Source organism: Hylobates moloch, unplaced genomic scaffold (assembly GCF_009828535.3).
Source record: "Hylobates moloch isolate HMO894 unplaced genomic scaffold, HMol_V3 SCAFFOLD_16, whole genome shotgun sequence".
Taxonomy (NCBI): domain Eukaryota; kingdom Metazoa; phylum Chordata; class Mammalia; order Primates; family Hylobatidae; genus Hylobates; species Hylobates moloch.
Window position 1 is genome coordinate 40012547 of NW_026652291.1, and position 25116 is coordinate 40037662.

Sequence of the window (25116 nt, forward strand, 5' to 3'; positions counted from 1 at the left end):
AAGTCTTTTTTTTTTTTTTGAGACAGTCTCACTCTATTACCCAGGCTGGAGCGCAGTGGTGCAATCTCAGCTTACCGGTAGCCTTGACCTCCCATGCTCAAGTGATCCTTCCATCTCAGCCTCACAAACGGCTGGGCCTACAAGCACACACCACCATACCCGGCTAATTTTTTAATTTTTTGTAAAGATGGGGTCTCACCATGTTGCCCGGGCTGATCTCAAATTCCTGGGCTCAAGCAATCCTCCCATCTCAGCCTACAAAGTGCTGTGATTACAGGCATGAGGCACCACGCCTGGCCTGCTTTAAAATCTTAATATAACGTTTATCATATTGTCGGAAGTGACAAATCTTCATATAATAAACATGGTTTTGATTTGGAGATATCTGTTATCAAAAAGTGGTTTACCTACATTAGAAATGCTACTTTTGAACAAAAAGTGTGACTCTAAAACATGAAACAAATTTTCTTATGCTGCTGTAATGACACCATCATTAAAATATATTTATAGCTACATTCCCCTCCTCCAGTGTCTGCTCTGTGGGTTATCACTCATATGCTCTAGTATGTTGGGTAAAAATAAAGTTCAATCATTTAATAGCCATACTTCCTACTACTGTAGGTAAAATAACAAGCCCTGAAGGTTTCTAAAAGTCAAATTATTGATTATTTGAAAGCAGTTACAACACTGATTTTTAAATTTAGGCAGCTGTGATTCGATTCTTTTTTAAACTATACTGAAAATGAACATTACTCTTTTAGCATGTACCTGACACCAGCCTACTCAGTCAGTTGTCCACTCCTGTTATAAACACACACATATACACATGTATACTCCTATTTTTTAAATCCCCTATACATGTATTGTTTTCCTAGTTTATAACCTGAATGTTACCTGTCAGCTTTTCCTCTAGGACAATCTTCCCAATGACAGTCATGCACTTTCTTTCGTTCTTCTTGAAAAACAATCTAACCCCACTTGACTACCTTGAGTGCAGCTTGGCACAAACTTCACTGAAATTGTTCCACCCCACTTTCTACTCCCAAAATAAAAAACTAAAACAGCATAGTCTTGTACTTCTCTTCATAACAAGTTTCAATCACTTTTGAAGCTCTACCTCACAGAATTATTCAACTATGGCTTTGTTTTTGTCAAAAATCTTTATTAAGTCAGCATTTAAGATTATTCCCATCCTCAGAGTTGTATGCATGAACTAAGAAATGCCCAAGAAAATGTTTAATCACCCATCTTGATTCTTCCAGACAATCCCAAATTTGTTCATTGCTGAATCATCCATTAGACCATGTCTTAGTCTGTTTGGGCTGCTGTAACAAAATACCTTAGACTGGGTAACTTATAAATGACAGAAATTTATTGCTTACAGTTCTGGAGGCTAGGAAGTGCAAGATCAAGATTTGGCGTCTGGTGAGGGCTCACTCTGCTTCATAGATGGCATCTTCTCACTGAGTCATCACATGGCAAAAAGTGGGGATTCAAGCTCCCTCAGGCCTCTTAGTAAAGGCACTAATCCAATTCCTGAGAGTTCTGCCCTCACGACGTAAGTACCTCCCAAAGGCCCCACCTCTTAAAACCATCAAAGTAAAGGTTAGGTCTCACCGGGCGCGGTGGCTCACGCCTGTAATCCCAGCACTTTGGGAGGCCGAGGCGGGCGGATCACGAGGTCAGGAGATGGACACCATCATGGATAACACGGTGAAACCCTGTCTCTACTAAAAATACAAAAAAAAATTAGTCAGGCCCGGTGAGGGGCACCTGTAGTCCCAGCTACTCGGGAGGCTGAGGCAGGAGAATGGTGCGAACCCGGGAGGTGGAGCTTGCAGTGAGCCAAGATAGCGCCACTGCAGTCCCGCCTGGGCAAAAGAGCGAGACTCCGTCTCAAAAAAAAAAAAAAGGGAAGGTTAGGTCTCAACATAAGAATTCTGAAGAGACATTCAGACCATAGCTGACATAAGCCTCATTTTTTTGATCCAGAAAAAGACACACACACACAGTGGCTACATTTAAGAGGAAGAGTTAATGTACCTTTTAAGAAAAGGTCAGTCAATGTCTACCCAGCTGTGAAAAGTGGGATATAAAAAAGTCAAAATAATTCATTTTATGGAAGAAAAAGCAAAGGCCGAGAGGGGACAAGTGGTTAACCCATGTTTATATATTTGGTGGCAGAGCCAACACTAGCATCCAAGTCTCCGGATTCCAAGTTCAAAGCTTTTGTACTTTATTCATTCACTCCCATTACTAAACAGAATTATGCTAAATGAAAGGAGGAGTACACAAAAGACTACATATTGTATGATTCCATTAATATTAAAAATCAAGAAATGGCAAAACTATGGAGACAAAAAGCAGATCAGTGGTTGCCTGGGGCTGGGGATAGGCATAGGGACTGACTGCAAATGGACAAGAATGAGTTTTTTGGAAGATGAAAGTTTTCTAAAACTGGATTGTGATAATTGTTGCACAACTGTATAAATTTACTAAAACTTGAACTATGAATGTTATCGTATATAAATTATACCTTAATAATGCTATTTTTAAAATTACTAAGAAGGAATTCAGTATATAAGGAACTCAACTCAATAGCAAGAAAACAAATAATGCAATTTAAAAATGGGCTACAGACCTAAATAGACATTTCTCAAAAGAAGACATATAAATGGCCAACTGGTGTATGAAAAAATACTGATTAACCATCACAAAAATGCAAATCAAAACCACAATTCTGTATCACCTCACGCCTGTTAGAATGGCTATTCACATAAAGACAAAAGATAAGTATTGATGAGGAAGTGGAGAAAAGGAAATCTTGTACACTGATGGTGGGAATGTAAATTGGGACAGCCATTATAAGAGAACAGTGTGGAGGTTCCTCAAAATATTAAAAATAGAACTACCATATGCTCCAGCAATTCCACTTCTGGGTATACATCCAAAGGAAATGAAATCAGTATGTCAAAGAGGTATCTGCACTCCAATGTTCATGAAAGCATTATTCATATAGATAAGATAGGGAGTCAACGTAAGTGCCCACCAATGGATAAATGGGTACAGAAAATGTGTTATGTAGGCCAGGTGCGGTGGCTCACGCCGGTAATCCCAGCACTTTGGGAGGCCAAGGCAGGCAGATCACGAGGTCAGGAGATTGAGACCAACCTGGCTAACACGGTGAAACCCCATCTCTACTAAAAATACAAAAACAAAATTAGCCGGGCATGGTAGCGGGCACCTGTAGTCCCAGCTACTAGGGAGGCTGAGGCAGGAGAATGGCCTGAACCTGGGAGGCAGAGCTTGCAGTAAGCCAAGATCGCACCACTGCACTCCAGCCTGGGCGACAGAGAAAGACTCCATCTTAAAAAAAAAAAAAGGAAAGAAAATGTGTTATGTGTGCATGTGTGTGTGCATGCATACACACACAGGATTCATATTCAGCTTTTAAAAAGTAAGACAATCCTGTTGGAGTTTAAATATGCCATTCTGACATATTGACTATTTTGAGTCAAAGGCACTTGAAAAACAGCAGGTGTAAGAAGAGCACTCTGACCTTTCTTCTATTTCTTAAAAGCAGATGAAATTCCCATGTGAAAGATGTCTTCCTTCAACTAAAAGGAAAGCAACATTTTTATCATCAAGGACGGGATATGGAGACGAAGAGAATTCCATATAGACTTTGTTAAAATAACTTCTATCTTTTAAGCCTCCCCATATAATCCAGTTTATTTTTCATAAGTTACTATCCTTTGTCCAATTCAGTATGTAAGTATTCAATTCTAACTGTATCTTTGGGTCTTTGTTTCCTTATGAGGGCTCCTGTGCCACATAAAACTTGTATTGAATAAATCTGTGTGCTTTTCTCCTGATAATCTATCTTATGGTAATTTAACTGTGAGGCCAAGCAAAAAAAAAAAAAAAAAAAAAAACTTTAAAAAGTTGGAGGTAAAGTTTGCCTCCCCTTTACACTGTTATCTGCAAATAACATGGATGAACCCGAAGGACATTAAGCTAAGTAAAATAGGACTGGCAGAAAAAGACAAATACACGTACTACATCTTACTTATATACGGAATCTACAAAAGGTGAACTCATAGAAGCAGAAAACAGAATGGTGGTTGCCAAGGGCTAGGGTGAGGAGGAAATGGGGAGATGTTGGCCAAAGGATTATTCAGGATGAGTAAGTTCTAGAGATCTAATGTACAGCATGGTGACCACAGTTAATAATATTTATTGTACACACTAAATCTGCTAAGAAAGTAGATTTTTTTTTTTTTTTTTTTTTTTTTTTTGAGAAGAGTCTTGCACTGTCACCAGGGCTGGAGTGCAGTGGTGTGATCTCGGCTCACTGCAACCTCCGTCTTTCAGGTTCAAGCAATTCTCCTGCCTCAGCCTCCCAAATACCTAGGATCACAGGGGCCCGCCACCACACCTAGCTAATTTTTTGTATTCTTAATAGAGACGGGGTTTCACTACGTTGGCCAGGCTGGTCTCGAACTCCTGACCGCATGATCCGCCTGCCTCGACCTCCCAAAGTGTTGGGATTACGGGCGTGAGCCACAGCGCCCAGCCAGAAAGTAGATTTTAAATGTTCTCACCACACACACACACACACACACACAAATAACTATGTGAGGTGATGGATGTGTTAATTACCATGATTGTGGTAAACATTTCACAATCTACACATATACCAAAACATCAAGTTGTACACCTTAAATATATACAATTTTTATTTGCCAATTATACCTCAATAAAACCAGTGGGAAAAAGAAGAACATTTCATGTTTAAAAAAAAAAAAAAGGCCAGGCACAGTGGCTCAGGCTTGTAATCCCAGCACTTTGGGAGGCCGAAGTGGGTGGATCACAAGGTCAGGAGATCGAGACCACGGTGAAACCCCGTCTCTACTAAAAATACAAAAAATTAGCCGGGCGTGGTGGCGGGCGCCTGTAGTCCCAGCTACTAGGAGAGGCTGAGGCAGGAAAATGGCGTGAACCCGGGAGGCGGAGCTTGCAGTGAGCCAAGATTGCGCCACCGCACTCCAGCCTGGGCGACAGAGCGAGACTCCGTCTCAAAAAAAAAAAAAAAAAAAAAAAGCCTGGGCATGGTGGCTCATACCCGTAATCCCAGCACTTTGGGAGGCCAAGGCGGGCGAATCACCTAAGGTCGGGAGTTCTAGACTAGCCTGACCAACATGGAGAAACCCCGTCTCTACTAAAAATACAAAAAAGTTAGCTGGGTGTGGTGGTGCATGCCTGTAATCCCAGCTACTTGGGGGGCTGAGGCAGGAGAATCGCTTGAACCCAGGAGGTGGAGGTTGTGGTGAGCTGAGATCGTGCCATTGCACTCCAGCCTGGGCAACAAGAGTGAAACTCCATCTCAAAAAAAAAAAAAAAAAACTCCAATTTTTTTCTAAATTTTTTTAGCTTTAAACTCTTAGAGCTCTCAGGGCTTAAAACTTGAATAACACAGGTTTGAATTTTGAGGGTCCACTCATATGCTAATGTTTTTCAATAAATATATTGATAAATCCGGGGGAGATTCGTGACAATTTGAAAAAATTCATAGACGAACCAAATAACCTAGAAATATCAAAAAAGTAGGCCATGCGCAGTGGCTTACACCTGTAATCCCAGCACTTTGGGAGGTCGAGGCAGGAGGATCACGAGCACTGGAGTTCAAAACCACCCTGGGCAAGTGCAACATGACAAAACCCTGTCTCTACAAAAAACACAAAAATGAGCCAGGCATGGTAGCATGCACCTGCAGTCCCAGCTACTCGGGAAGCTGAAGTGGGGGAATCGCTTGAGTCAGGAGGCAGAGGTTGCAGTGAGCTATGATTGAATCATGACATTCCAGCCTGAGTGACAGAGTGAGACCCTTGGTCAAAAAAAGAAAAAGACGAGAGGCTGAGGTAGGAGAATCACCTGAACAACAGAGGTGGAGGTTGCAGTGAGCCGAGATCATGCCACTGCATTCCAGCCTGGGTGACAGAATGAGACTTCATCAAAAAAAAAGAAAAATAGAAAGAGGTATGTCATGAATGCTTAAAATATATGTAGATACTAGTCTATTTTATCATTTACTACTACAAAATATATACAAATCTATTATAAAAAGTTAAAAATTGTCACAACTTACACCACACGCTTAGCCACACACGGTGCCATTTGAAACTGAGAGAAACCCTGTCTCAAAAAAGTAAAGATGCAGTATTAAATCATACCTACATAAATTTAACTGTACTACACCCTGTACTATTGAAATAATTTTGTAGCCACCTCCTATTGTTAATGAGGTGAGCTCGTGTGAATATTTGCTTAAAGTACCATGTGACATTAATCATCTCCAAGCAGGCAGTTCATCTTTCCAATAAATTGTATATTCCAGTAAAAAAGTGATATCTCGCAGTTTCATTATGTTTAGTATGATACTATAAACCTCAAATGACACCTAAGTGCCACTAGTGATGCCGGAAGTGCTCCCAAGAAGCAGAGAAAAATCATGGCATTACAAGAAAAAGTTGAATTGCTTGATATGTACTGTAGATTGAGGTCTGCAGCTGCAGTTGCCCACCACTTCAAAATAAATGAATCCAGCATAAGGGCCATTGTAAAAAAAGAATTCATGAAGCCATTGCTGAAGGCACACCAGCAGATGCAAGAATCGTGCATGTTTTGTGAAATAGTTTTTTATCTCATATTGAAAATGTAGCTTTTATAGGGATACAGGATTGCTGTAAAGGCATCCCTATAAACTAATAAGTTTCAAGAAAAAGCAAAGTCATTATACAACAACTTGAAACAAATGGAAGGCAAAGAATCTAAAGCTGAAGAATATAATGCCAGCCAAGGATGGCTTGATAATTTTAGACAGAGTTTTGGCTTTAAAAACGTCACGATAACAGGAGAAGCAACTTCTGCCAACCAAGAGGCAGCAGACGACTTTCCAGATGCCATTAAGAAAATCATTCACTTAGGCCGGGCGCGGTGGCTCATGCCTGTAATCCCAGGACTCTGGGAGGCCGAGGCGGGCAGACCATGAGGTCAGGAGATCAAGACCATCCTGACTAACACAATGAAACCCTAGTCTCTACTAAAAATACAAAAAATTAGCCCAGCGTAGTGGCGGGCGCCTGTAGTCCCACCTACTCAGGAGGCTGAGGCAGGAGAATGACATGAACCCAGGAGGCGGAGCTGGCAGTGAGCCAAGATTGCGCCACTGCACTCCAGCCTGGGCAACAGAGCCAGACTCCATCTCAAAAAAAAAAAAAAAAAAAAAACCAGACTCCATCTCAAAAAAAAAAAAAAAAAAAAAAGAAAAGAAAATCATTCACTTTGGGAGGCCAAGGTGGGCAGATCACAAGGTCAGGAGTTCGAGACCAGCCTGGCCAATATGGTGAAACCCCATCTCTACAAAAAATACAAAAATTAGCCAGGTGTGGTGGTGCGCACCTGTAGTCCCAGCTACTCAGGAGGCTGAGACAGAAGAATCACTTGAACTTGGGAGGCGGAGGTTGCAGTGAGCAGAGATCGCGCCACTGCACTCCAGCCTGGGCGACAAAGCGAGACTTGGTCTCAAAAAAAAAAAAAAAGAAAGAAAGAAAATCACGAGGAGGCTGGGTACAGTGGCTCATTCCTGTAATCCCAGCACTTTGGGTGGATGAGGCAGGAGGATCGTTTGAGTCCAGGAGTTCAAGATCAGCCTGGGCCTGGGCAATACAGTGAGACCCTGCCTCTACAAAAGCATTTTTTTAATTAGCTGGGGGGAAGGCATAATGGTTCACACCTGTAATCCCAGCACTTTGGAAGGCCCAGGTGGGAGGATCACCTAAGGCCAGGAGTTTAAGACCAGACTAAGCAACATAGTGAGACCCTGTCTCTACAAAAAAATAAAAAATATTTAAAAATTAGCCAGGCATAGTGGTGCACACCTGCATCCCAGCTATTCAGGAGGCTAAGGCAGGAGGACTGCCTGAGTCCAGGAGTTTGAGACTGTGGTGAGCTATGATCATGCCATTTGCATGTCAGCCTGGGCAACAGAGCAAGACCCCATCTCTTAAAAAAAAAGGAATATGGAGAAAGAATATCCACCTAAATAAGTTTTTAATATAGACAAAAGTGCCCTATTCTGGAAAACAATGCCATAAAAAACATTCATTAGTAAGGAAGAGAAAAAGCACCAGGATTAAAGGCAGGAAGGGATGGACTAACTCTACTGTTTGGTGAAAATGCAGTGTGGTTTATGATCAGGACTGCCCTTATCTATAATGCTACAAACCCCCAAGCCTTGAAGGGAAAAGATAAACACCAGCTCCCAGTCTTTTGGTCATGCAACAAAAAAGCCTGGGCAATGAGAACCCTTTTCCTGGATTGGTTCCATTGATGTTTTGTCCCTGAAGTCAGGAAGTATTTTGCCTGTAAGTTCTTTTATTATTGAACAATACCCCTGGCCACCCAGAACCCCATGAGTTCAACACCAAAGGTGCTGAAGTAGTCTACTTGTCCCCAAACAAAATGTCTCTAATTCAGCTTCTAAATCAGGGGGTCATGAGGATCACTGGACACAGTACACTACAGAAAGTACTGTTAACTCTATGAAAGAGAATGTCAATAAAGAGACCATCATGAAAGTCTGGAAAGATTACACCACTAAAGAAGCCATCGTTGTTATGGAAAAAGCCATGAAAGCCATCAAGCCTGAAACAATAAATTCCTGCTGGAGAAGACTGTGTCCAGATGTTGTGCATGACTTCACAGGATTTGCCACAGGGCCAATCAAGGAAATCATGAAAAAGACTGTGGACATGGCAAAAAAAAAAAAAAAAAAGTGTGGGTTAAAGGGTTTCAAGATACAAATCTTGGAGAAATTCAAGAAATAGACATCACACAAGAGGAATTTAAAAAGATGATTCGATAAGTGCTTCCAATCCAGTACCAGGTAATGTAGAAGGAATGCCAGAAAACAAAATGACATCAGACAATCTGGCAGAAGACTGTCTGATTGTTCAAGACTGCTTTTGACTCCTTCATGACATGGACCCTTCTCTGATATGGGCACTGAAACTAAAGCAAACGGCAGAAGAAGGATTGGTACCATATGGAAATGTTTTCAGAGAAATGAAAAAGCAAAAAAGACAGAAGTACGACGTATTGCCATAAAGTTATACCATGTGTGCCTGCCTCTCACACCTCCCCTTCCCCCTTCCACCTCTACCACGTGAGACTAACAAGACCAATTCCTCCACTTCCTTCTCCTCTCAGCCTACTCAATGTGAAGACAATGAGGATAAAGATCTTTGTGATGATCCACTTCCACTTAATGAAGAGTAAATATATTTTCTCTTCCTTATGATTTTCTTTCTTTTTTTTTTTTTTTTTCTGAGATGGAGTCTCGCTCTGTTGCCAGGCTGGAGGGCAGTGGTACAACCTTGGCTCACTGCAACCTCCACCTTCTAGGTTCAAGCAATTCTCCTGCCTCAGCCTCCCTAGTAGCTGAGACTACAGGCACGTGCAACCACACCCAGCTAATTTTTGTATTTTTAGTAGAGATGGGGTTTCACCATGTTGGCCAGGATGGTCTCAATCTCTTGACCTCAAGATCCGCCCACCTTGGCCTCCCAAAGGGCTGGGATTACAAGCGTGAGCCACCCCACCCAGCCTATGATTTTCTTAATAACATTTTCTTTTCTCTAGCTTACTTTAAGAACACAGTATATAATACATATAAGGTACAATGTGTTAGTTGACTATGTCATCGGTAAGGCTGGAAGTCAACAGTAGTTTATTAGTAATTTTTTGAGGAGTCAAAAGTTACATGTGGATTTTCAACTTGATGGGGGTCTGTGTCCCAAACCCTGTGCTGTTCAAGGGTGACCTGGTGAACTATACATGCTGAAAAGTGTCACTAAAATATGAAGAAACCAACTTTTCTCTAAACTTTAGATGCACTTCCCTGAATAATTTCCAAAAGTTGAGTACCTTATTTTCCAACTGTGCATTTACAAGCAGAAACAGCAAATGACAGGTACTACACAAACATACATGTAGAAATGAACACACGATCCCTATTAAAACATTTTAGTTATCTATCATTATTTCCTTTCAGGTACTTCTGTACTGCTCTAAGTAAGCCTCTGTAGACAGTCATACAGAGGATGTGTTCTGGCCAAGCTTGGTGGCTCACACCTGTAATCCCAGAATTTTGGGAGGCCAAGGCAGGAGGACCACTTGAGCCTAGGAGTTCGACACCAGCCTGGGCAACAGGGCAAGACCTCATCTCTAAAACAAAATAAAAAATAAAAATAAAAAAAGGATGTGTTCTTTTCTTTGTTATCTAGTCTGACAAAAATTTCTCCAAAATAGACTTCTTTGGTAATTTTATTTTCATTACATCTTTATGCCATTATAACCCAAACACTGATCTTTTCTTATTAAGAGGAACTATTCCTAATTGCACATTACCAGGTTTCTTTAGCTCATTATTTGGTGCATCCTCAGTAGGTATACATCTTTTCAGCTTACTCAGCATTGAGAACATAATATTATGTGTTTGTTTACTTGCAAATTAAAAGTAACATATCTCTCATCCTATGCACACTTGACAACCTATGAGAGGTATCAAGCAGATACTTCTAATATTTGAACCTTAAAAATAAATGGAATTTTAGTTGACAGAGGGCTGGATGTCTGTAATTATGTCAGGATGCAATCAAGATTATCAGTAAACCTACATTTCTCATGCTGTTGAGGGGGTCAGTTTACCAAGGATAAGACAGGACCTTCTGGTCTCAAGAATTTCAGTTACAACCTGCCTAACCCCTAGAGTTTCACCAAACTTCCTAAGAGAGAAAGAAAAACCTAAAACTTATAAAAAGAAAGCAAATTGTTTACCCTGGCTTAGTTCTACTTGTAAAGAATCAACTTTCTCAAAATTACAATCTTTTGTCATTTGGCAACTGAATGAATTAAGTAGTTATTCAAAGAGCTCAAGACATAAAAACTAATACAACTTCTATTATATATTTTCTCCTTCGGGTGCCAGTACAATTCCACGTGTTGGAAAAATTATGTAAGTCAAATCCCAATTGATTAGGCCCTAATTATCAAACACACTTTCACCTTGTGAACTTCTCACAGTAACGGTCTTAAACCTGATAACAGTACTCCCATGAGTGGCGAACACTGTGCTTCATTTTTAGTTTAATATGTTAGTTCTCTTCAATGAACACAGTTTTTTTTTACATTATAGTAACGAGGCACATGAAGGTTAGAATTTGTTTTTGTTTTTTGAGATGGAGTTTCACTCTTGTTGTCCAGGCTGGAGTGCAATGACACGATCTCGGCTCACCGCAACCTCCACCTCCCGGTTCAAGTGATTCTCCTGCCTCAGCCTCCCAAGTAGCTACGATTACAGGCATGCGCCACCACACCCGACTAATTTTGTATTTTTAGTAAAGACGGGGTTTCTCCTTGTTGGTCAGGCTGGTCTCCAACTCCTGACCTCAGATGATCCACCCGCCTCTGCCTCCCAAAGTGCTGGGATTACAGGCATGAGCCACCGCACCTGGCCTATAAAATCATTTTTAATAAACAATATTAAATGCTATACAACTGAAGTTCTTCTAGTCTCTTGCCTACCACCTCAAAAGGAAATGAAATCATTATAATAAACCTATTATAACATAAAAACTAATGTTTTACCTGGAAATGTTCTATGAACTCTAAGGAAAAAAGTATACTGTAAAGATGGTCAATTCCCGCATTTCTTACCATTGCTAGAAGAGGACAACAAACAAGGAGAAGAAAGTAGAGGGAAAGAGAAAAACTGAATAAATCTCCTTCATCTCCAAATAAGGCAAGCTCATCAACCAGTATGCTCCTCTCTCTATCTCCCTCTCTTCACTGACTGCCCCAAGGTCCCAGACAATACAGAATCTACAAATTATATCTGTTCACTTTACCACTAATTAAGATATTACTATCAGTTGTATTAAACAATTATAAAAATGATTGCTTTGATTAGCTTATGGAATGTTGACTTGTCATTAAATAACATTGCAATGCTTTTATTATAGTTTTGATGGTTTGTAAATATTGTTTATACTCTAACCACATTTAATCTGGTTCTAGGTATTATTAGAATTTGATATCTCATTTAAGGGATATTACAGAAAAATCAGTCACAACATTGATAAAAATTTAAAACTCATTCATTGTCCATTGAAAGTCTTGATCAAATAAGACTTAGACAGTTACACAGGTTCATTTTAGTTAATACGTTTAAGGTAATTAAGAGGACTGTCCCATTTTCATTTTACTTTTGTTCAAGTTTACAATCAGAAAGTTATAGCATTTATGCACTTTCAAGTTTATATCATGAAGTTTATTCATTAGAAAAACTAATTCTAACCTTCTTCATGTGCCTCATTCCTACATGATATAAACTCATTACTCAGGTTCTAAAATAAACATTAGCTTAATTTTCCATTTTCATCTAAGATTAATATCAATGTTTTATTACTTTATAATGTGAACTTTATTTATACTGACCAGTCATCAAGGCTGTGACAAGATCTTTCAAGTTCATTTTCATATTTATTCAGTTTATGGAAAAATAAATTTTAAAAACCCAAGATATAAAATACAACAAACACAGTGAGCATTTCAGTAGTGATCTTTAAAAGTTTTTCTTTTATTCCAGTGCTTCGATGAAGAAGTTATACTATAGAATCACTACAGAAGAAAAGGCAGAATAGCAAAGGCAAATTTGAACCACATTAGCACTACCCTTATATTGGTATAATTTGTTAATTAAAAGAAGATTTATAAATTCAAAACGTATTTCTCCTTCACATTGTCATTTTCTGACCAAAAAAAAGACTACCACAAAGAGATATTTTTTAAAGTAGATGGGTAAGAAAATTTAAATGAAATTAGCCCTATAACTCTGCTTTCAGTAAGAGTACAAAAGTAACCCTTATATTGACAAATATGGCATAATTCCATAGGTCCTATTTGCTCTTCCTCCACTGAAAGGGAAATGTGTAGTATCACATAAAGTTTATATGGGTTTTATGTTCAGAATATTGTAGAGATTAAGAAAAACCTTTGCCTGGTGGGTGGTAAGGTTAACTTTATTGGTTTGATTTCCCATTATTCCAAATGGAAGCCTGTTGGATGATGGGGCGTAGCTGGGGAAAGGAAATAATGGCAGGAGATTAGAATGTTGAAAGAAAGAGAAGTTGGGATTTGAAACTAATCAATTTTTTAAAAATCTTACGACCAAGCATGGTAGCTCACACCTGTGGGAGGCCAAGGTGGGATGATCACAAGAACAGCCTGGGCAACATGGCAAGACCCTGTCTCTTTTAAACTTAGAAACAAACAAACAAAAAAATCTTTTTAATAAAATAAAGGAGCCGGGTACAGTGACTCACGCCTGTAATCCCAGCATTTTAGGAGGCCAAGGTGTGAGGATCACTTGACCCCAGGAGTTCACAACAAACCTGGGCAACGTACCGAGGTCTCATCTCTACAAATATTAAAAAATAATTAGCCAGGCATGGTGGCATGCACCTGTAGTCCCAGATACTCCAGAGGCTAAGGAGGGAGAATGGCTTGAACCAGGGAGGTCAAGGCTGAGCCGTGATCACGCCACTACTGCACTCCAACCTGGGAAACATAGTGAGACAACCCCCAACCCCAATCTCAAAAAAAAAATTAAAGAAAATAAAATCTTACATCTACACATCCCCATATAATAGTCTTCTGTTGGGGATTTTTTTACAGGTTCTTTAAAAATCAGTTGTAAATATCTTTTAAATATGTTTAACTGTTTCACTATAACAAGCTACAATGTAAAAACAATTCAAACTCCAAGAAAGAAACTCTACAGTATATGGTAGTGAAATATAAGCCACAGAATCAATAAGAGGATGCTACACTACTGTTGAAGACCAGAAGTTGGTATCTCCTTTGAAAAGGCTCAACAGAAGCAGTATTGATGCAGGGTACAAAAGTACTATAATAAAGCTGGATGTGGTAGCACATGCCTATAGTCCCAACTGCTCAAGAGGCTGAGGTAGGAGGATTGCTTGAGTCCAGGAGTTCAAGGCCAACCTGAACAAAATAGCAAGATCCCATCTCTTTTGGAAAAAAAAAAAAAGTACCATAATAGTAATACTTTTAGTTTCAGAGTCGTTTAAAAATCTTAGCTTTATGTTTAGCAAAGTAACTTATTCAAGTTTTTTTAAATATTTACTCATGACTGTAAAACTTTCTTTTACATTTATCAATGTGCTATAATATGAAATGATGTATCCACCATTTAACTAAATCAAGAGATTTATTAAATGCAGTTTATCATAAATCAAAAATAACCATTAATGAAATGGAAGAATCTATTTACTTTATCAGCACTGAGATTCTATTTACATAATGAAGATCTATGGATAATAAATAGCCCAAACACAATCTGCAAAAAAACCAATATTCCAATGATTTAAATATACATATAATTATCAGTTTCTAGGCTTGGATTTAAAGAATATGTGAATGGTCAGAAGTAAATTAACATACCTAATTTATTACAGTTTAGAAATCTAAATGAAATGCCACAGGCCACAAAACAACTGCTTCATATTCAAAGGCACACATTCAATTTGGTAGATCAGCTGGACTCACGGCATTATATTGCAGGAGATAAAGGTTAAGTGACCTGGGGATACTGTTCCCCAGATGTCTAAAGGGTCCATTTTTTTATTGGAATTATCTCTACTTAAAAAAAAAAAAAAAGGAATTACATCTAATTTTGATAAAATACTAGCTTACCACACAATTAATACCTTCGCCCATATAAGATTCTACTTGAAGCTTCATTTTTGAAATTTTAGGATTGCAGCTAGTATAAAAACAAAATTTAAGAACACACAACATGCACAATGGGTCAAGAATACATGCCTTCTCTTCTGATGAACAGCACAAGAAGGTTAAGAAAATACTATAACATACTCTAAGTTTGGGGATACATTTTAGAGATTTTTAAATGAGAAATCCAATAAATCTTTAAGCATTTAGCTTTCCACTGTTGCAGCTCATGAAAAGATTTTTTGAACTAATTTGTAATACACAACATATTCACTCCACAAATAACTATGTACATACATATGCCCACGTCAATTTTGTACTCTTTTAATTAAAAATTTATGTTTCTCTTGGTCATAAAATCTGGTTTTAGGTGTTTTAAAAGTTCAAACAGCTATTAAGCTATACTTTGCTTTGGCACTAGCTCCCCCTCCAGACCAACGTACTAATATAACTGCATTTTAAAAACTAATAATAAGTAACAAGTTTTTACAATCCGCTAGCAAATTTTAAGATTCACCACTTTTAAGGACACTCCAATTTCGTAAAAATAACTGGTAAGAATTTGCAACAAAACAATGCAGGATGTAATCAGAATTACTGTTTTGTTTTGTTTTGTTTTGTTTTTTTCGATTCTATACATCTTAAACAGAACTGATCTGTAGGAAAACAACTTCAGGTGACTTTTTAAATTCAAAAATATCCTCAAAATATAACCTATATAAGGCCGTATTTTATGGAAATTATTTTGAATCACTATCCTATTACACAAGATACTCTTCAAGTTAACTCACAACTTGACCAAAGATACATTTCTGCATCTGTTTCTGCAATCCATGCAAGTTTCATTCCAGCTGTTCAGTTCTTGAACTCAAACAGAATTCTCAATTTATAAGGCAGCAAAAAGAAAATCCATGTCTTGGAACTACCTTTGTATATGCTTTATAGCCTATTCATCTCTAACTCCCCGCATTTTTACACACTAAACCTGTAAAATCACAATTACAAATGCTTGAATTCCCAACTTCTCAATACTACTGTAGTATTTATAAATCAAGTAATTAAGATTTTCTATACACATAGCAGATTTCACAAGGACAGCAATGTACAGAGCCTTATTATTTGGCATAGGGTTTTAAGATGTTTTTACAGTTATTTTAAAGAGCAGAGACTACAACTCCATTATTTCTCATATATCTGCTATATTGTAGTCCTTAAATAATAATTTCTCTCCTAAAATACTTTCTATATGACTCACCTATTTAAAGAATTAGTCATAAAACATGGAATGTAAATTTAATCAAGAAAATAAATACGCACCTAACCGCAGGAATAACAAGAAAAAAAAACTATAATGAAACCTGCCTACAGTTTTCATAGAGGCAAGCCAGTTAAGTCAGTTACTTGAGAGGCGTTTAACTCTAAACTGATACAAAACTTGTGTTGAATTTGTTCCGCAAAACCTTGAAATTTGGGGTTATCTACTGGAGAATTTGGCTTTTCTGGGTCCACCTTCCTGAGTGGGTTTAAATAAACTGTAAATAATTCGAACATAGGAAGGAAAAAAACGCCACCTCTCCGTGCCTTTAACCAAGGCCTCAATCTATATTATACGGCAAAATGCTAAAATAAAAGCTCATCAGGGACAAACCCTAAGCATGACACTGCCACTTAAGAAATACACTGCGTCTCTGAAGATTGCAATCCCCACTGTGAAGAAAGAACAGGTGCTGCACCCGACAACCCACTCAATCCTGCAGGACAAACCTCCTAGAACTGATAAATATGGACTCATTTAACCTTCTCAAATAAGTTTAGATACTCAAAAGCCGCCAGCTCGTCATTTGCACATCAAAGGGGAGTACAGCTGCACTCAAGCCTTTAACTGCCCTGCATCAGTCCCTCGCGGATCTTTGTGCCGGTCCACTCCCTGCTTTCTAGCCCGAGCGGCACTCAGAGAGAGCCCATAACGCACGGGCATCTTCCTCCCCACAGACCGCGACTCCAGGGACCGAGCTGCTGGCGAAGGGAAGGTAGGTGTGGAGGGGAGACGACGGACACCTCCCACCCCCGCCCCCAACCCTTCTCCTTCCCTAGGCTTTGGCCCCTGCCCTAGGCAAGGATGAGCGACGCCGAGGGCATCAGCGGCGCAGCTCCGCGTCCCGGCTGGAGAGGCGGGCGCCCCTCACCCTCTGCCCGCGCCCCCGGGGCTGCGCCAAGGCATCCGCCAGAGCGTCCCGGGGGCTCCCTCCCCACTTTTCCGAGAGCCGCTGGTTAACCGGCAGCAGTTGCAACAACAGGCCCGGGGGTCGCCCGGGGAAACGAGCAGGGATAGCCGCGGAGCCTCCTCAGATCCCGCGCGCAGCCCAGCCCAAGACCCCGAGGTGCGCGGGGCCCGGGTCCCAAAATGCCCCCTTACCCCAGGCGGGAGCAGAGGCGGTCTCCGCCGCTCCCCGTCGCAGCTGCCAAAGCCACAGCCCTCAGCGCAGCTGCCCCACGCTGGGGGAGTGGGAAGGCTGGCTGGGTGGAGGATGCTACTCCCGACTGAACGGAGAGGAAGAAACGGAAACAGGAACCGCCGCCGCCGCCGCTTAACGGAGCCTTCGGCGCCACTGACTGAGGCAGAGCGCGAGGCGGCGCGAGCCGGGCAGTCGCTGACAGCGCGAGACCGAGAGCGAGCCGGGTCCAGGGCGCGCGACCCGGAGCAGTGCCGGCCCCATTCCGCGGGGAGAGGAAGGGACGGGTCGGCTGGGGCCAGGAGGGCGGGCAGGATGGGGAGGGGGCCTGGAGCGGAGGGAACCGGCTTCTCGGGTCGGCTGGAGATAACGCGCGCACGCGCCGGAGCGGCTCTGACAACGAGCGCAGGCGGGGAAGCCTCGGCCAGCGCCGGCGTGCGCGCGCGAATGGGGGCGCGCGCCCCTCGGCGTTCCTGGCTTCTGGGAGAGGGCGCGCATGCGCCGGCCGCTGCCACCTACGGCGACCCTGGCATGTGCCAGGGCTTCTCCCCTCCCCCTTCCTCGCTGCGCCCGTGGAGAGCGTAGCAGCAGCATCCACCGCCTAGCAGAGCCGCGGGCCACAGCGGGACCGCACAGTTCCAGCAGGACAGCGGCTGCGCACGCGGGCGCCGGCTCGCACACAGGCGTAGGCCGCCCTCTACCGCCTGAAGGCCGGAGGCTGAGCGGGGCGCGAGCGGATCCCGGATCCCGGGAGGAGAGCCGCCTCCAGAGAATGCCGTGCTCCCTACAGCGCCAGGAACGGACCGGCCCGTGCCAGCTCAGTCGGCGGCCCTAGGGGGCACCCGCACTAGAGGTTTTGAAGCTGGCTCCTTGCTACTTTTAGGGGTGGGCGCTGCTGCTGCTCAGCCCCTGCAGTCCGCATTTGGCCGCTTGGCTGCTGCTTCCAGCGCTATCATACAATGGCATCGCTCCCCCAGGAGACTCAGCGAAGCCCTACTTTATCTTGTGAGAGCTGTTTCCACATTCGCTTGAAGGGAAAGACCCCCCACGAGGTCCTGAGTTCGATGCCCGGCCTCTCCCGACCCGCGGCTGCGACAGCCCCTCTGAGGCGGAAGTTTATTTAGTACGGAAAGAGAACAGCACGGGGAGAGGGGAGAGGCTTTGCCCTAGGATGCGTCCTACCCGCTCGGACTCGGAAAATTCCCGGCGCCCGCGATGCAGAGCAGTGGGCCGAAGGGCTGCCTCAGAGCAGCCCAGACCGCCAGCTGAGCGGGAGGACCTGAGCGCGCCGCCCCAGCACACAAAGTAGTCGCGGGCCGAGGGGTGCCGCCGGGGCCAATCAGAGCCGCGCGCCGCGTGAGTGGAGTGCTAGCCGGCCAATCAGAGGGCCGAAAGATGAGCTTCCCGTTCCAAACTCTTCCCTGTAGTCTTGGGACCCAGATCCCAAGCCTGGGGCGCTTTACGGTGGGAGAGCGAAATGGTGCCCTGAAGACAAGACTCATTTCTCTAGGCTTGGGCATTTTAAAGTACATACCGGGGATACTTATCCCAAAGCAAGTAGCGGCGGCCTTTTAGATGTTAAATATTAAAAGATCACAGAAAAGAGATTTAAGAGTCGGTGGCCTGTCAAGATTGCAATCTGCCTAATATTCATAAATTCACATATTTATTGAGACCTTCTTATGTACCAGGAACTCTATCGCAGATACACAAATAAGATACTGCTGATTCAAAACAAGAAAATCCCTTGTCCTCAAGCAGCTCAGGTTCTGAGGGAGGCTTTCCTAGACCTTGTGACTCGTATTTATTGTCAGCTCTTTAAACAAAAAGCACTCTATGAAGTGCTGTACTTTACAGTCGTTTTGATGATTGTTATCTCCCTGTGAGAAAAGAAAATCGAAAGGAAAGTACAGTGACTTGTCCAAGATCACACAGAAGATGTACTAGCAGAGCCAGAATTATGTTCTAGCTCAGTTTGGGTGTCAATCATTCAATAAAATAATTCAATAACAATTTGTAAATGCATGGATGCTCTCTCTCATGAGATTTCTGTACTAAACGTACAAGCAGGACAAAATTCTGGTATAAAAGTGACACACTTTGGTTGTTGGAAATGAACACAAATTTTAGGCTTATGTGGGGTTAAAGGTAAAAATCTTATCAGTCATACTTTAGATAATTTTTAGAAGTTGGAGGTGGGGTGGATATTTACTTTTTAGTTTAAACACAGCATTTTAAAAATATTTTAACAAGCAAGCGTAACTTTTTCTTTTTTAAGATAGAAGCAGCAGGAAGGATCACTTAAGCCGAAGAGTTCCAGGCTGCAGTGCCACATCGTGCCTGTCAATAGCCATTTCAGCCTCGGCAACATAGCAAGACCCTCATCTCTAAAATTAAAAATAAAATTTAAAAAAAGGAACTATTTCTAGTTGGTTAATAATCATGATAGTTTACACTGTATAATACTTTGAGATTTCCAAGTACAAAGCTTTACATTTGCCTCAAAATTCCATTTTTGTCTGGTGTTGCATTTTTACTTCCAAAATCCTAGGAATTAAAGCACTTATTTTCCCTACCTCCTTCCAATTGAAAAAAAAAGCAAACCTGTCCTAGGCATGTTTTGCCCAGGATTTGGTGCATTATTTGTATAGAACAGTATCATATACTTTAAAATAACAAATAACTTTGCTATCTCTTGAACACACTCAGAAACAAATTCTTCAGTGATTTTGAAGTCTGCTTTGTTGAATCAATGTGCTTCTCCACCTGTGACAGAACATTATCATCAAAACCCTTTCCAAGGCAGGCTCAGGATTTAGCTGCCATCCCAAAACTGGAGGTCTCTGTCAAACAACTGATATTTGAGAACAAGTCTTTACACATTAAGTTCCAAGCCAATCATGAATTTCCAGGAAATTCACTTATAAAAGGGAATTTTATACCCTGCCTCTTCTCAGTGTGGACAACAGTCCCAGCTTTTAAAAAATACATTCATTTTATTCTCTCCAGAGAAGAAAATTCCTAGAACTCAGTCCGTCTCTTGCCAGGTTAAATTCTGAGAGAGAAGGAATCCCCCAAAAGGTTCTAAACATCACTGGCCATCAGAAAGTATCTGTGTCAAAAGCATTTTTCCACAAGCTGCAGGTCCCACCCTGTTGCTGGGCTGTCTTATTCTCTTCTCCCAACTGCTTGCCTCTGCTGCTCATCACTCCCAGTTTGTAATATTTGCTTACGTAAGTACAGGTACTCCACCTCTTACTCCACCCCTCCCTCACCAAACTAGGTTTTGGACCCATCTTTGCTTATCCCAAAAGTTAAAGACAAGTTCTGTTCAACAAAAGATTAGACAGAACAATCGTTATGATCTGTTATACTAACAACAGGGCCTTGTCAGTGCATTGTTTTCTTGTACATAGCCTCGGTCAAATTCTTAACCATCAGCTAGAGCTATGGGGACTTGGGAGTGGGGCAAGAAGGAGTCAACCCTTAGACAATGGAAAAGATCAAAATGAAAGTTGAAATGAGTACACGAGTGGCCATTTTATTGAGAGATTAGCTAGATCAAAGTTAATGAACGTGAATGCTATCACATTTCCTAAGTTGTGAACATTCATGTAGAAACTGGTTTGACATTTACTACCATTTTATTATGACTGTAATAAAAATAATAGCCAAAGTGTAACAGTGCTGAGCACCAGGCCCCATGCAAAACTCTTTACCTCCACCATTTAATTCTCAAATCAAACCTTTGAGGTGGATCCTGTTATTACTGTGGGGAGATCTGTGGAGTTCCAGCAAGGTGTTGAGGCACTCAGAAGACTTAGCATAAGCTACTTACCAAATAGTTTAGAAATTTTTCTATCTCTACCAACATGTACCAACTGAATGTCAGCCATGGAAGCATTCTGAATAATTGTTAATTGTTCTCGTTGTTTTATAATTGTTGCTCTAGCTACATTTCACTTATAGGATCTGATTTTCCAGGAAGTCATCCAAAGGACAGCATTGTTATTGCCAAGAGCAAGAAGGGGTGACCTTCAGATAATCATTTTACCCATCTGAGCCTCAGTTTTCTCATTTGTAAAATAAAAGGGTTGGACTAGGTAAGTTTTAGTTGTTCGTCAGTTCTAAAACTATAAATCTAGCCAACTTGACACACCGTTGACAATAACTACAAAAATGAAATTTAGGGGAAAAAAGTCTATATTTTCATTTTTATTTTTTAGAGACAAGGTTGCAGAATGTTGCCAAGGCTGGTCTTGAACTCCTGGCCTCAAGCTGTACTCTCGCCTCACCCTCCTGAGTAGCTAAGAATCTATATTCTCAAATTCAATGTGTTTTAAGTCACTTTTGAGCCAGCTCCTTAAACAAACTCTATACCTACTCATTAAAAAGCCAGAGCAAATCTTTCCCATTAGAAGAGTAAATGAAGTGATTGATTTAAAGACTGATGAAACTAGCCAGACTATCCCTCCCTATGACTTGCCTCCATGGCTGAAATTTCTGTCTTCTCCACTGGGATAAAGCAGCATATAGTTCACACTATTGATTTTTTATTCAACATTCACTCCTGTCCTTCCTTCCTTATTAATAGGGCTCTTTATTTTTGTTTTCATCTGCCAATTCTTTAGGTAACCACCCAAACTCCAACTATAGAAGGGCAACTCAATTAGCCAGTGATTCCTTAATATGGTAGGAGATTTATCATGCTTACTCTCTCTTTCCAGACATACAAAAAGATTATATTTTTCCTCACCCACCCCAGATACCCTCCTCTCCTTGCAGTTGGGTTGGACCATGTGACTGACTAGCTGTAGCCACCAGTCTCTAGTGGATTGTGGGCAGAAGTGGTATGTGTCAATTCCAGGTAGAACAGTTCATTGCCAGCATAAGTCCTTACAGTGTTTACTCTTCCCCAGACTCAAGACCAGTATTATCTTAAAAGTATTGGTAAAGCCTCTCGGCTTAAGTTCCAAAAAAAAGGACAAGGTAGAGCAGCCTGCCTCCCATTTTCATCTGGTTTTAATAAGAAATACACCTTTGTATTTCTTATTATTATAAATCTCAGTTTAAGCCACTGAGATTTGGGGGTATTTTTCAACTGCGGTATGACCTAGCATCCAGGTTATGCTAGACTAGAATATTCTAGAATTAGAATAGTTCTAGACTATTCTAATTAATACACTTGAAAACCATTAGGACCAGGATGAACTGGCCCAATCGGACTGAAGGAAAGGATTTTCAGTCCATATGTGGGGGAAGGAGTTCTCTCTTTCCTGCCAGATATGAGCAAGTCAACCTGTAACCCAGATTGCCATTGGCAGCAATCTTGCAAGAGGAACTAACGTGAAAATGAAGTCAACCTACTGGGGATGGCAGACAGATAGAAAACCCTTGAAGATTTGATTGAGCTATGGTCAATCTTTCCTGGACTATTAATTCTATGAAACTACTGGACTATTAATCCTGAAACTACTCTTTCCTGGACTATTAATTCTACAAAAATAATAATTCTGTTTGTTCCCACCATAACACTGTAAGCAAAAACTCTATCTTGTATATCTTTAATTTCATCTCAGTTCCTAACACAGATATGTCTCAAGAAGCACTAAAAAATATTGCACATAGCCAGGAATGATGGCTCATACCTGTTACCTCAACACTGTGGGAAGCCAAGGTGGGAGGATCACTTGAGGCCAGGAGTTCAAGACCAGCCTGGGCAACCATAGCAAGACCCCTGTCTCTATTTTTTTTAATATACTGGATACATTAAAAAAATTTTAATGTAATAGATCATACTCTTGCCTTCAGAAAAAAAGTATTGTCTGTATTAACAAGGAGAAAGAGTAATTTGGTTCAATCCAATCTTCTTACAGATGAAGAGATTAAAACCTTGTAAGACATTACAAGCTTTATCAAGTTCATATAGCTTTGGTAGGGCAAAATTGAAGTAGGGAAATAGCTAATAATTTCTTCATCAAAATTGACCATAGTTTCCAACTTAGGATAGAGAAGTATTGAGCCAGTATATTACTCTCAGACTTACTAGCTATTTTGTAACCACATCACACCAATCTGGTTCAACTTTTATGTAACAAAGTTGTGAGTTGTTCTTTAGTTACCAATGCCCCCCAGTTTAAAGGTCACCTAACCTGAACATGCCCAGATGAACCGAGTCTGCAACCACAGCAGGAACCTAAGTGCTCTGACTGAGGAGTGAGGACTGAATTAAGAAGGGGACACCACATTGCAGGATCCAGGATCTAATCATATCAAGCTTGGCATCACCCCATGGCAGGATCCAATCAAATCATACCTCCCAGCATCACCTCATTGCAAGATCCAGTCAGATCACATCTCATTACTTTATGCGTACAAAACCTGGCCCAGGCCAGGCACTGTGGCTCACACCTATAATCCCAGCACTTTGGGAGGCCAATGTGGGCAGATCACTTGAGGCCAGGAGTTCAAGACCAGCCTGGCCAACATGATGAAACCCTGTCTCTACTAAAAAAATACAAAAATTAGCCGGGCGTGGTAGTGGGCACCTTTAATCTCAGCTACTGGGAAGGCTCTGGCAGGAGAATCGTTTGAACCCAGGAGAAGGAGTTTGCAGTGAGCCGAGATTATGCTACTGCACTCCAGCCCGGGCAACAGAGTGAGACTCCATCTCAAAAAAAGAAAGAAAGAGAAAGAGAGAGAGGAAAAGAAAAGAAAAGAAAAAGAAAACAAGCCCTGCACAGGGAGACAGAGTTGAGCATATCTTCCTGTCTCCCTGCAGTTGACTCGCAATAAAGCTTTTATTTTCTCAAAAGCCAGTGCCATGGTATTGGCCATTGGCCTCTATGCATATTAAACAGTGCTCAGTAACAATCTGACCTTGGGCAAGTTACTTAACCTCTCTGAGCCTTGGTTTTTCCATCTATAAGAAGGGATGATGACCCCTAGCTCATGGGGTTGTGTAAAATAAATGACTCAACATACAAAAAGCACTTAGTACAATTCTTGACATATAGTAAATGTTGTATACATTGCAGCCCTATTAAATGATGTTTATTCATAGCTAACCATTTTTATGCATTAGGATAGATCCTGTTCTCCTTTACCACTCATTTAATTCAGACTACCGACCTGTGTTTTACCATCTCATATAATTTTAACGTATACCTATATTAGTGTGTGGCCAGCACCCACCTTTCCTATAGGAACTACTGCTCTCATGCCCACACTTTTATCACGATGGCAGCAACAACAGCTGTGTTACTGCTGTCCATTGCCCACACCTAATTGGTCAAGAGGGGGACACCTGACCCAAGATGGGCCAATGAACCCATTCCTCTAGGATGTTTAGACATGAGAAGAGAGATTATCTCAAGCCTCACCTAGATATAAAATCTGGGAGAAGTCATTAGTCATTTGCCAAGTGGAGAAACTCATTCTGCATTCGAGAATAAAGTCAGTGGACAGAGGAAGCAGAGAAGCCAGAGTATCCTTATTACACTGGAATTCTCAGTTCCAGGTTTTCCTGACCAGTAGTTGAATTTCTGCCTTTTCTTCTGCTTAGGCTCCTCTCTTTCTAGGCTTTCCCTGTATCCTTCCAATATTGTTTCCATGTTGCCTAAGCTATTTCCAGGTGGGTTTATTGTAGATGCAATTAATGCAATAATATGCATTATTATCATAAAGCAAAAAAAATAAGAAGAGGAAAAATTCTTAGATGTATTACCTTTCATTAATGACCTGGATGATACCACTAAGAATATGACCATCAAGTTTATGAAAGTGAATC

The 25116-nt window shown here is 41.2% G+C and overlaps 1 protein-coding gene across 9 annotated transcripts in view; it reads right to left on the reverse strand.

Annotated features, from left to right (window-relative positions):
* Positions 1-19919, reverse strand: part of FUT8 (fucosyltransferase 8) — a 369304-nt gene extending 349385 nt beyond the window's left edge. For 4 of the 9 annotated variants that reach the window (XM_032180456.2, XM_032180455.2, XM_058429515.1 and 1 more), the window contains exon 1: positions 17291-17779. The gene's annotated coding sequence lies outside the window, so the exon portion shown is untranslated. Of the gene's footprint in view, positions 1-17290; positions 17782-18509 lie in introns of those variants that run through there. The other 5 variants (XM_058429519.1, XM_058429521.1, XM_058429520.1 and 2 more) reach the window with 3 other exon arrangements.
* Between the last annotated feature and the right edge of the window lie 5197 nt (positions 19920-25116).